At 39.5% G+C, this 13718-nt stretch overlaps 1 protein-coding gene across 1 annotated transcript in view; it reads right to left on the bottom strand.

The window, feature by feature from the left end:
• Window positions 1–13718, bottom strand: part of LOC115267280 (zinc finger TRAF-type-containing protein 1 homolog) — a gene marked incomplete at its 5' end in the record, with an annotated part of 51147 nt that overhangs the window by 15164 nt on the left and 22265 nt on the right.

Genomic DNA, 13718 nt, shown 5'->3' with positions numbered 1-13718 from the left:
TCAATGATGGTTGTTTCCGTCGTCCCGGTTGTGGTCAGAGTCGTGGTGGGGATCTCTCAGGCAAGTACGCATGAACACCCAATTCTGTTTATGAAATCGTCTGAAAGTTGCAGCCATCCATACCTGCTTTCACCCATCCGCGCGCTGGTCGTACTTGAGAATGTCCAACCAGATCAACCGAAAATCACCAGGGACACACACTTCAGGCATTATACTCCCGCTAAGAAAACTATCCTGTGATTCTCTTAGGAATTCCTCATGGGGTTTCTTCAGAAATTCACCCGGGAATTCCATCTGTGATTTTTTTTTCAGAAACAACTTTCGGAATTATTTTAAAATGACTCCAAGCATTCTTTTTGGGATTCCACCAGAAATTCCTTCAGGAGTTGTTCCAGGATTTTTCTGTGAATTCCTTCAGGGATTCATCTAAAGCGATTCGTCCAGGAATTCCTCTATAAAGTCCGCCAGAGATTCCTCTAGAAATTCATCCAGGTATTCCTCTATATATACCTTAAGCAATTCCCCTAGAGATTCCACCAGGGGTTCATCCAGTAACTCCTCCAGGAATTCTTTCAGGGATTTGTCCAAGAACTCCTCCAGGGATTCTTCATGAAAGTTCACCAGTGATTCTTAAAGAAAATCCACAAGAAATCCTCTAGGGATTACACTAGAGATTCCTCCAAGAGTTCCTTAGAAGATATCTCAGGGAATATCTCTAGAGATTGCTCCAGAAAATCTCTTAGGTATGTCTACTGGAATTCCTTCAGGAGCTCCACCAGGCATACCTTCAGGAGTTCCTCTAGGGATTGCTCATGCAGGGTTGTTACGAGAAGCGTGGAAAAAAATCCGCGCCAAATCCGCGCGAGCAAAATTTGAATCCGCGCCAAATCCGCGCGATTTTGAAATTAAATTCGCGCCAAATCCGCAAGAGTGAGAAAGTAAAGTGTAATTTTTCTACATTGCGTATACATTAAACATAAAATTTTACAAACTACAATAGTGTATAAAGAAAAGGCACTTTCAACTGGAATGGACTAATTGAGTGCCATTTGTGAATTGTTGATACGTAAATTAACGCAGTTCATCTAAAATGTTCTAAGCTTTCTACAATTTGAAGACGTTTTGTCACAATTCTATTTCAAGTATTTTTTCAGCATTGCAATATACCTTCAAGAATTTTTATTAAAATCGCTGTGTTCTTGGAAATATCTGCCAGAGTCCGTGTCATTCAGGAGAATATACCAAAAGATTTGTGTAGAAAATTTCTAGCAAAGAAAATATTGGAAAATTTAAAAAAAATCATGGAGCAATCCCTTGAAAATCCTTGAAAAAATCGGAATGAATCGGAAAGAATTTCTGAAGTTTTTATACAAAGTACTTGATACAAACTTTTTCGAGGAATTCTTAAAATAATGAGCATGAATTTGAGTAGGATATTGTGAGGGTAATTCTTAGAAATGAGAAAAAATAGTAATGTCTGGAGAATCCCAGTGATACATTATAGAAAGAAACTTAAACTTTAGTCTTATCCAGGGGGAATACCTTAGGCTCGTCTACGAATTATGTAGACTGTTAATACTAATTTCGAAAGTTTTGTATGGACAAAGTCTATGTGGGTGGTTCTGAAATGGTAAAAAATGAGTCCACGTAGTTTATGGACAGCGTCATGAGGAAATATTGAAGAAATTCCAAGAGGAACATGGAGAGATGCCTATAAAAACAAAAAAATACCTTCCTCCGCAGTTAAAATACTAAAAAATCCCTACAGCAATCATTGGAGGAAACTCTGGGAAAATTCCTGAAAGACAATGTTGCATTTTATTTATACATTTTCTTACTGGTTTGAAATTCCTCCAGGGTTTTTTTTTCTAGAATTTCTCCAGATACTTGTCCAGTTAATTATCCATGAATTCCTACAAAGATTCCTCAGGGTTTTTCTCCAAAGTTTTCACCATTAATTCTTATAGGGATTTATATGCTTTTTTATAAATTTCCTTCACGGTGCCTTGACAGTTTTTCTAAAATGATCTAAGGATTTCTACTAGAAATGGCGTTATAACTATGTGGTGCACCACTCTAAAAATTCCAATGGTAAAACTATTGTTACGGGAGCTCTTCTAGTGGCTTCTGATGAATGGATTACTCCAGCCATGGATTTCTGAGTAATATTTGTAAAGAAATTCCAAGAACCATTTTATTTATTTTTTGAAAAACTTGTATTCAAAAGAACAAAGGATCAATCAATCCATGCGCATAGCGGATTTGTCCCATCTGTTCCAATGCCGTGCGTGCTTGTTATACAGTACAGCCAGCGTGCACGACTTTGGAACTAAAAAATATTATAGTTTTGTCAGAAGTTTTTCGGGAATTTTCCTTTTCTTCCGATATTTTTAGCAGATTTTACTACAGAAAAAATCAGGCATTACGAAACAAATTACTCGAGAATTTTATAGATAAAAGCATTAACCCAAAAAAAGATGATTACTTGGATTTTGTTATAGAATTTCTAAGAAATATTCGGAGTAGAGCTCGAAGTTTAGTTCATTCCTCTATATCTAAATGTCGGATGACCATTTATAAAGGTGAAAGAGTGCTTGCATGTTTTACTTAAATACCTATGTTGTAAAAATTAAACATGCAAAATGAAGTTTATTGCTACGACAATTAACTACATAGATGTAATGTAACTAACCTGGTTTAGTTCAGAGCTTTCTAGATCAATTTCGTATTGAATTATTACTGAAACATTGCCCAAGATCCAAAGGCTCTAGGATTCAGATCAACGGGAATAAAAGTTGTTTCAAGCACTAAAATGGTTTAACTCTCAGTACGTTCATATACAAGATTCACAAAACAAAGTTGGTCGACGGGATTCGTCAAGCGCTGGTTGGTAGATCAAAAGAAGGCAATCACAAAAAACTATGGAGCAAATCAGAGTAAAATCATGTACAAAATTTGCATGACAGCAAAACCAATTCCGCGCCAAATCCGCGCGAGGGTCGAATTCTAGAGGCAAATCCGCGCCAAATCCGCGAAAATCGCGAAATCCGCAAAATTCGCGAAATCCGCGCAGTTGTAACAACCCTGCTCATGGAATTCCTCCAGGAATTCTTTTAGAAATTCCTCCAGGCATTCCTCCAGGGATTTGCATAGGGATTCCTCCAGGGATTCATCCAGACATTCCTTCAGAATTTAATTCTGGGACTTCTCCAGGAACACCTTTAAGAATTCCACCAGGAATTACCCCAGGAAATCCTGCAGAATTTACAACAAGAATTCTGGATTTATTCCAGGCATTTCCTCCAGGATTGCCACCAAGAATACCTCCAGGAATTATCCCAAGAATTGATCCAGGAATTGACCCAGAAAATTCTCCAGGGATTCTCTTTTGAAATTCTTTCAAGAATTTCTTTAGTATTTCCTCCAAGTTTTTCCAGGGATTTTTCCGGGAATTCATGCAGGGTTTCCTTGAGGATTTTTTCCAGAAATTTCTCCTCCAGCTATTCCTCCAAGGATACCTCTAGAGATTTCTTAAGGAATTGGTTCAAGGGATCCCTCCAGGAATACCACCAGCATTTCCTCCAGGAATTCCATCCGGAATTGGTCCAGGTATTTATTACAAATTCCATCAGGGAATCCTCTAAAGATTCTTCCAGAGATTCCTCCAGCAATTCCTATGAAGATTCCTCCAATAATTCATCCAGAAATTCCTCCAAGAATTTTCTGTGAGATTACTAAAATATGCATGAGATGCAACAACACAACAAACAACACAATAAAATTAATATTAAATGCGGTAGATAATTGCAAAAAGAAAACTACACCAGCCCATTTAAAATGGGCAATACAAGGTTTGCCGGGTCAGCTAGTAAGAATAATAAAGGTTGAAAAAATCAAACACTTGGTTTGCTTTGGCTGATCGAAAAATAGCGTTTTCACGAAAACCATCCTTGAGAAGAATGTTTAGAACTTGATTCTGACTTAACTACTGACCTTTAGCTAGGTAAAATGACCTAGAGGTAACGCGCTTGGTTATCACTCAAATGATCCAAGTTCGAATATTTGTTTCGTATTTTTAACATTTGTTTTGTCTTGGTTCACTTTGGCAGAACATTTTCATGGTTTTCTTTGACCAGTATAAATTTGAAGTACACAAATTGCTCCACATTCACATCGCAGGACCTCAGGGCATGCAAGGACATCGTTTGACATAATCACTCTTGCTCTGTGCCTCCATATGCACCGCTTAAAAAGAAAAAGCATGGGTGAGAAGGGCTGAGCTGGGAGGGCTTCCGCCGTTCATATCTCTAACTATTTTGAGACCTCCGTGCTACTTACTATACGCGTCCTCTCTGATTCATGACAAGGAATGTGTGTGATATCAACTTCAACTTCAGACGATGAAAAATCGATTTTTTTTCCAAAATCCGACTGGTTTTCTCTGAAACAAAGAAACACAGTCAGCCACACTGAACTATATACCATATTCCAATATTTTTGTTCAGCCAAAGTGAACTGAGTGCAAAGTACTGACAAATTAAATGTAATTATATCAATGATTTCAAATAATTTACATGTATTCTTCATCGCTGATGGTTAATAAGGGCTTGTAAGCTACATGTATGTGAAAAAGTTTCAAATTATCTTAGCTGTTGTTTATTTGTGAGTTGTTGAACTTTAAACTTAATTATCTCGGAATAAACTTTTTGGCGCTTAGTTCGGTTTAGCAGAACCCCGGCCAAATATCAATAAGTTTTATGTATTCAGCATGAACTATCAGTTCCGGGTGTATGATAATGTTCACGAGATTTAAAAAAGCTGGTGATTCTGCATACAAAACCTGAAAATAAATTTTCGGCAAATATATAGAAGAGAGGAAATTTCGGTAGGACTTCTTACAGGATTTCTTAAGAAGTTTCCTAGGGAATTTCTCAAACAGATTCAATGGAAGTTCCATAAGGAATTTCATTGTGAAGTCCTCCTGGAATTCCGCCAAGGATTATTTTAGATGTTTTACTGGGGAATCATGTGGAAGCTTCGTAGCAAATGCCTCCCAGATTTCTAACGAGAATTATTCTTCTAGGAATTTGACTGAACGCTTTTCTAGGAGTTCCACAGAGGGGACCTACCTTTAGAAGATCCTCCAGGAATCGCTTTGAAAGTTTTTATGGAATTCTTCAGAGAATTCTGTAGAGAACTTATTTGATACTTTCAATTCGAATTCATAAGGAGTTGTCCGAGAATTCCTTCGGGAATTTCTCCAGAAGATCCTCCGAAAATTTCTCCAGGTGGTCCTACGGGAGCTGCTACAGGACTTCCTGTGAAAATACCTCCAAGATTTTCTCCGGGAATACCTTCACAAGTTCCTCCGGGAGTCTCTCTAAGAGTTCCTCAGAGAGTCTCTCCAAGAGTTCCTCCGGGAATTTCTCAGAAGTTCCTCATGAAATTGCTCCAGGAGATCCTCCGGGAACTTCTACAGCACTTTCTCCGGGAATTATCTCAAGTGTGCCTCCGAGAATCTCTCCAAGAGTTCCTCTGGGAATTTCTCCAGGAGCTCCTCATGGATTTTTTTCAGGAGTTTCACCGGGAATTTCTCTAGCAGTTCTTCCGGAAATTTTTACAGCAGAATTTATCTGGGAATTGTCCCAGGTACTCCTCCAGGAGTCCTTCCAGGAATTCTTCCAAAAATTCCACCAATAATTCCTCCTGGAATTTCTCCTGTAGTTCTTCCGAGAACTCCTCCGTTCATTCTTCCGGGGATTGCTCGAGGAGTTCCTCCGAAATTGTTTCAGAAGCTCTTCCGGAAATCTCTTCAGGAGTTCCTCCGGGAATTCCTGCAGGAGTTTCTCTGGTAATTCCTCCAGGAGTTCCTCCGGGAATTGCTGCAGGAGTTTCTTCAGGAAAACCTGCAGAAGTTCCTCCGGGAATTTCTTCAGGAGTTATAACATAAATCCTTTGAGACATCCTCCGTGATCTGCTCTGAAAGTCCCGAAGGAACTCCTCCATCGAAGATTGCTTCACGAGCAATGGCTCTAGTAGTTCATCCCAGTTGCTTCAGGAGATGCTGTGAGAATCGCTCCAGGAGTTCCTCCGGGAAATTCTGCAGGAGTTCTTTCGCGTATACCTCCAAGAGTTCATCTGGGAATACCTCCAGAAGTTCCTCTAAAGTATGGAATGTTCCATCCAATTGGGTCGATTCTAAGAAGAATAAGAATATATATCGCATAACTGGAACAACTTGAACAACAAAAGACAAAGCCCCAGAGAATCTGATCTCACCAGAATTACTTTTGATTTATTGTTAATGTTTTCAATAAAATTTCACAAAGAAAAAACAACAGACTATACGTCTACCCAACCTACGCTTCGTTCGACTGTGTATACACAGCACGCGCATCGAAAGATTACTCTAACCCAAACAACGCAGCCAGCAGAACCACCATTACATATTGGGCCTGGCATGCCTTCGGACGTCACGTGTTTGCTTACCGCAAACATTTATAGATGGCCTCAAATGTGTACAAACCCCGTTGGTACCAGGATTGAACTGAACGGTAGCCAGAACAGAAAAAAATGCGAATGTAGGCGATAATGATAGAATGCGACATTCGATAGTAGTAACTAATGAAAGACACGTGTATTGAGTTTTATTATAATAAGACTCTTTATTATTGGAAGGTATGTAAGAAAACCTTCCATTTTGTTCAAGGCAGTTCCGATTTCTCGATCTAGCAATTTGAAACCAAGAAAAAAAAAGGCGTATGATTATGACATAACCGTCTGCTGTAAGACCACGAATGTCACACATGACTGGTGTGAAATAGAAACGATTTTCTCGTCGAGCTGGGTGTCCTTGAACACTTCTACTAGTTCCATAGAACGACGCAAGAATGACGGATGTGAAGGCGGCTTGACTTTCCCAAAACTGGAAAACCAGTCCCAAGCGGGCGGTACGTTACCGTCTTACCGTACCCCACAACCAATCTCGATTAGGCGTCATTTATTAACTTCTCTCGGATATCGTTCGACTAGCGGGCGATTCGAACGAATGTTTTCATCGCATTTCAAGTGGCTCAACTGCGGAGCTAGACGGTTCTCTATTAGATATACAAACACTTGACGCCGATCGTTCTGTTGTGGTCCGGTAGACAGTCTGGCGAACGGCGCTCGTCAATATTTCAAAACAAGGCGGCCGCCGGATGATGATGCTCAGCAGAAACGAGGAGCTGCTGCTTGATACAACAACACAACAACGACGGCCTTATCGCTAAAATTATCTTCACAAATTTCAAGTGGCATGTGGCGGATCAGTGGCATTTGGCGCACAATGATGCTGGCTGATGATGATCAAGATCATGACGCTATACGGTTCATCTTTCGTTCTTTTTGGGACTGACGGACGATTCGTCGAATGCAATCAGAGCGTGAAATTCCTTCACCCACTTTATTTTTCCTCGCATTGCCATCATACATAATGCCATAAGGTACCTATAGAACTTCTCTCGAATCTTTCGTTGCTGTTTATATTCTTTGGCAGCGAGACTCGCCTCGTTCGTTTAGTAGAGAGACTAAGGTCATTAAACTAAGCATCCGTTAAGAAACACGGGCCAAACTGCATCAAGCCGATGACTGTTGAACACGGGTTCTAAATTTAGACCAAAAAAAACTGATTCTTCACTGATGGGCGAGTCTGCATGTTACTCAGCCAACAGTGCATCCGTATATGAGCATCTGCTTTGGTTCAGACTAGCTAGACACACCGCCAAATAGTTGTAAATAACTCTAGTAGACTGAGTAGACTACGCCCGCCAATAACCAAGGCTCAGCCTTGTTGTCTTCAGAAGGATTAGTCTAGCGTATCGCACACGCATCACTCTACTAACAACTGCTGTGCTGACTGCAACTGCAATAGCAACATACAGTTGTTGTGGACTTACAACCGTCGGGGTGCAATTATATCCACCAATAACATTGATTCCATTGGAAATGAGTTCGAACGATGCGGGGTACTACTGTGTTAAACTGCTTCGATCTGAATAAGTTGTTAATTGTGGGTTTTCAGAGGGTTAGCAATAGCATTGTTCGTTCGATGACGGACAGCGGGATGGAAACAGTGTTCCTAATCTAGTTCAATGGACCATCATCATTTCGGCTGCTTTGGGCGAATAGAACTGGGCATCGATTAACGGTGCTTAGTTATAGATTTGTTTTCTTCTATTTTAAGTTTTTGTCCACCGCAACTACACGTACGAGTAGGGAAAGACCCAAACGCTGGCAGATGGTAGATGTACATCAAGTTTTATAGACATATGAGGACATATTTTTAGATTGGTGACGCAGTCGTTTGAAACATGGCAAGATTTTGCCAGTGAGGCGTGGTTTACCGTTCAAAAGTTGAGTCCATGATTGGTAGAATCTTCATAAAATAAATTTAATCTCCACACGTTTCATACAGATTTGAAAAGTACACTTTTTAACATATCGGCACCAACATTTCAAAAGGGCGTAACTGCATTTACAACCAATGCCTTCTCTCAAAGCTGTGGAGCGTATCCCATCCCTCTCGAGCAATCCACTAGCACAAATAGAAAGATAAAATCCTCCTCTTTCGATTAATGGAGGTGAATTGCGTGTGATGATAGAAATACGACCCACACTGCCGGTGGGAGCATAATTGTCCCATGTGCATTTTTGGCAATATTGAGATTTTGCCGCCCATGACCATGTATCGTGGGGTACTATCATATGGGGAAATAAAATTAGGTAGTTTGTTCCGAAAATTGTTGAAAAAATGCATGGCCGATTTGTAACATTCTTAAAAGTGGACGCATAAGCGTCACGTTTCAATGGAAATCCTATGGAACTATAAAATCGCTCTAAAACAAAAAATAGTGCTCAAATTAAAAATTGGTTGATGTTAGAACACGATTCAGCACTTATACTTCATAGTTGAGACAATTTACTTTTTTCGAACTTTGGACGCGTTTTTCTCGATTGTCTGTTTTTGCACATGGGACATTTATGCGTCCACCGGCAGCACAGCTCTGTGAGAAGGCATTGGTTGCAAAAGCAGTTACGCCCTTTGGAAATGTTGGTGCCGATATGGTATGGGTTGCAAACATTCACAAGCAACCATGCGTTCTCCATGGATTAGAGATGATACGATACTCGCAATCCAAGTTAACACATACTATTGATAATCTACTTGAAATCGTAAAATAAATATAATAAAGGAAAACTAGTTAAACTATAATATTTCAATTTGCATAAACAAACAAAATAATCAGATTTAAGGTAACCTGGAAAATTTTCAATCCAAGGTTTTCGACCTGAAGTTTTTGCAGGCTCACCCATAAAAGAGCCAAAACAAAGAAGAAAAATCAATTCCACGCAGCCATATTCCCTCACTGACTCAGTCAAAATAACCCAATCATCCACCTACCCTGCCTACCAGCCTCAAACCCATCAAGAACCCACAAGAGTCACAGTAAAGCCTCGAGTTCGAGTTGGGTTTGTTGTTGTTATTACGTCGCAACTTTTCTGCAAACTCGTGGCCTCAGCCCAGCCCAGTCCTATAGGTACATATAGTACCGAACCGAGGACGAGAGTTCGTTCGAAACCGTTCAGCTCAGATGATTGCCTGTTCCAACAACAGCACAGTAATAGCCAGAAACAGACCAGCGCAAAACGGTTCTTCTTCCTTGCTCTCTCTTCTTCTGATTACAGCAATATTCTCTGCGTATATTTTTTCTGTTTTCATTCATACTAACAAACACCAAGCTCATGAACGAGCACACACCACCAAATAACTCGAAGTCAGCTGTTCCGTTGGAAGTCATCGGCCATCAGTTTTTACAGCGCTACCAGGCTTTGAATTGCATTCTGTGAGCAAGAATACAGTATGTACCTAACTGTGTTCTCCATCACTCTCATTCTCTTGCTGTTGAGTCGCGAATCGAATATGCGTCGACGAATCTCCCGATGAGAGAGGTTTGTTGTGGTTTTCCACAAGCATATGGGGGATTTAGGAACAAATGCTCCTTTGGTGTGAAACGATGCACTCACATACAACGACCTTTTCATAGAAAATAGCCAGGTTTGACGATGTGATGCTCGGTTGCTAGTAAACCAATTTTTAAAAGTGTAGAATTGGCTTTTAGTTATTAAAATACACATTAATAAAAACAAAAAAATGGTCCAATTTAGCTGAAATTTTGACAATCATCACGGAATCACGTGAATTTTGAATTGTACATATTAAAGTGATTGAGTTCTGTTCACTATATCAAAAGTTACGGATATGTGATTCGACAATAGTAGTTTACGCAACAAAGTGCAGAATGAAGATTTTTACAGCACGAGTTGTACATTTAGGATAATTACGACGAGTGCTGTGAAAATCGAGTTCTGCACCGAGTTGCGTACAACATTTTTTGCAATTTCATAAATTAGTTTTTAACAAAACTTTTTCATCAAACTGCACAGCAAAAACAGCAAAAAGCTGAAACACGACTGCGGCAACGAAATGAAGGTAATGGAAAGTGTCGAATGTTTACAAGACTGGACACAATATCATAGAAGCAGTTGTAGATAATACCGGATAATACTGCGCTGTACTGCTTAAGTGCTGATACAGGGAAGCTGTCTACTCCGGTTGCTTTAGAGCTGTCTAACGTGCCTATGATGTTGATCACTTCTGATTGTGTAGCAGGTCTGAAGAAAATGGATCTATCAGATAAATCCACGGTATTGAACCTGCTGATTTTGCCATCTGATTGCAAACAACTAGCAACGTTTTCTCCCACGGATGAAAAGAAGCTGTTACATCACCTACATCATTGGGCTTAGTAATAAGAAGACCATCCAAGATAAGATTGTCTTGCTTGTGTTCGCCGGTTTTGTTTCCAAGTGCGTCATTGACTCGGGTCCAGAATACTTTGGGATTACTCCTAGGGAAGAATCGTTGGTGGTATCAAGATTTTGCACGCCTTTTAGCTTCTGCCAACTTGTTATTGACATGTTTTAGGAGATCCTTCACATGTTGATCCTGACGATTCCTTTTCAACCTTTGGAATAGATTATTTGATATTCGTCCGAGCTTCCAAATCTCCAAATTGTACCGCGGGCAAACATTTTTCTTTACTTTCACCTCTACGATGATTGTCTTGGAGAAGGAATCTTTGAGCTGCTTATAACGGCTGGTAATTGCTAGCAGTCGATCGTTGGGTTGCATGGATGAGAAATGGATGATCTCCAGAAACAATCCATTGTGCAGTTTGTAATGCGTTTGGAGGTTTCAGCATGTCAAACGACGTGATCAAGTATGTTGCTGCGTGTTGAGCGTGTAACATGCGTATTTGTGACAAACATGATGTAGGAAGCCAATAACTGAATATACGTTCGCGCACCGCGCAGATCAATGCTGTTTATAGGCAAATTGATATCCCCAAGGATGAAGCAAGGGTTTCTCGGATCCGACAATGATATGATGCTTTCCGTGAAGTTCATAGAGTTTTATACAGAAGGAATTCTCAGCAAATTTTACATATATCACTCGATCTTGACCAGGCCAAACGTAGCGATATTTCTGTGAAGTATTTTTTTGTTTTTAGCTCACGAAAGATTTCCAGAAAGAGTGGGGACAGCTCATCTCTGATAAAAACCATGTTGGAGCAGCCAATGGGCCACCTAACCCCAGCAATCATCGAAACAGTGACTGTACCAAATTGCCTCTTCCTAGCTATTAGACGTTCTTTGGCCTGGGAAGTTTTGAACGCAATTCTAATCGGGTTGTTTTCCGCTTTGTTGGAAATTAGTCTGGTATATGAAGTGATAGCTTCATCCTCATAACCGCAACCGAGCACACATTCACATGTTTTGACAACTCAAGATTTTGTATTTTCTTTCGGTAAACGCGGTATTCCTAGCAGGATGGCGTTAGAGGCTAATTCCGAATGCAGGGATGTTACAGATGGCGCGGATTTAGCGTTTTTCGCGTGTTTTTACTAATTTCGGCGCGGATTTTGCAGAAATGGTTTTTAAATGCACTTACATCAAACATTTAGGCAAGAAGCTCAACGAAACCAGAAAAAAGAACGTGTTAGCTTGGAATGCTAAAGTTGCTGAAACGTGCTAAAGTTGCTAAGTGCTGAGAAGATACTCTTTTCAATTTCTTAGTCAAACTATTGAAGTTATTTCTGTTTTAACACCGAAATCAATTTTTGGCTAAAGTTTTGGATAGAATGGTAAGATTTCTGAAATAATTGCTTCTTGGTGATTCTGAAATCTTTTTTATGGAATTTGCAAACATACGTCTACCGAAGGTTTTGGAGAAACATTTGGTTGAATTTTGTAGTCAAATTTTACATAATTTTGTAAAGAAAATCATTGGTTTGGTAGACTGTGTGTGTCGTAAGAAATAAAAAAAAAAACAGGTAAGACGTCCTGGAGCTTTTCATAATTGCATTCTTAGATAATTCCATAGAAAAAGTTTAAAAACTCTGGATAGAATGTTAATTATAAGAAATTTCTAGCGATTTATTAAACATGTAAGAATTTCTTGATTCATTACACAACACTTTTTTGTCTCAAGAGCAAACTTATGTGTCTCTGACAGTTTTTGGACCGTTGAATCCGAATCTGGGCTCAGATTTGCTCCAGCACGTCAGAATTGTGAGCTATACCTAAATTTATAGTGCAAAATATTTAATTTTGGGCTTTTTTGACTGCCAGCCAGTAAGCATCGAAATATTCTTTTATGCAATCAAAAGTTAAATTGATCAATTAACATCTAAATTAACGACTCATGCAAAATATTCCGTTTTACCAAATCGAATTTGAAAGTTTTAAGCGATTTATGATAGGTACACAGAGAAAATTTTCTACTCAGTGACTGAGTTGGTCTTACTCAGAAATCGAAAAATCCTTTGTTTTCTTACTCAGTTTCCGTTAAAAGTGGGACAACCCATTGGCAATGAGTTGTTCCACTTTTAGCTGAAACTGAGTAAGAATACAAAGGATTTTTCGATTTCTGAGTAAGACCAACTCAGTCACTGAGTAGAAAATTTTCTCGGTGTACGATATTTCCCATACAAGTTACCCTCCAAAAGTTGCATGCAAGTTTACTTACTATCATATCATGCTTAAATCTATCAAATTTGATTAAGTTAAACAAAATATTTTGCATGAGTCGTTAATTTAGAGGTAAATTGGCCAACTTATCTTTTGATTGCTTGAAAAAAATATTTCCATGCTTAATGGCAGGTAGTCAAAAAGCCCAAAATTGCATATTTTGCCCTATAAATGGGGGTATAGCTCAAAATTGTGACGTGCTGGAACAAATCTGAGCCCGGATTCGGATTCAGCGCGCTCAAAATCTGTCAGTGACACATAAGTTTGCTCTTGAGACCAGTGTCGCGAAGCATCAGCGTACAAGTCACAAAAAAGCTGATAAACACCAAGCTTGTATCACCCTGTCTCTGCGGTTTCTGATTCGCTCTCTCTACAGTCGCTAACACCAGAAAAGACAGAATCCCATCATAGTCACCCGGTCACCTTTGTTTTGCTACAATCATCCTGACTTTGATACGGCTCATGTGAGTGTCATGACTCTCTCCGTCGCCTCAAGCAGATGCACGCGCAACAGCATGTAAAACTATGCATGTGTATTATCACAAGCACGGTACTACGTCATAAATCCTATTCGTTTTGCATAGCTC

The sequence above is a fragment of the Aedes albopictus genome, chromosome 3, assembly GCF_035046485.1.
Source record: "Aedes albopictus strain Foshan chromosome 3, AalbF5, whole genome shotgun sequence".
In the NCBI taxonomy this organism is placed as follows: Eukaryota; Metazoa; Arthropoda; class Insecta; order Diptera; family Culicidae; genus Aedes; species Aedes albopictus.
This window is presented reverse-complemented; position numbering and strand designations above follow the sequence as displayed.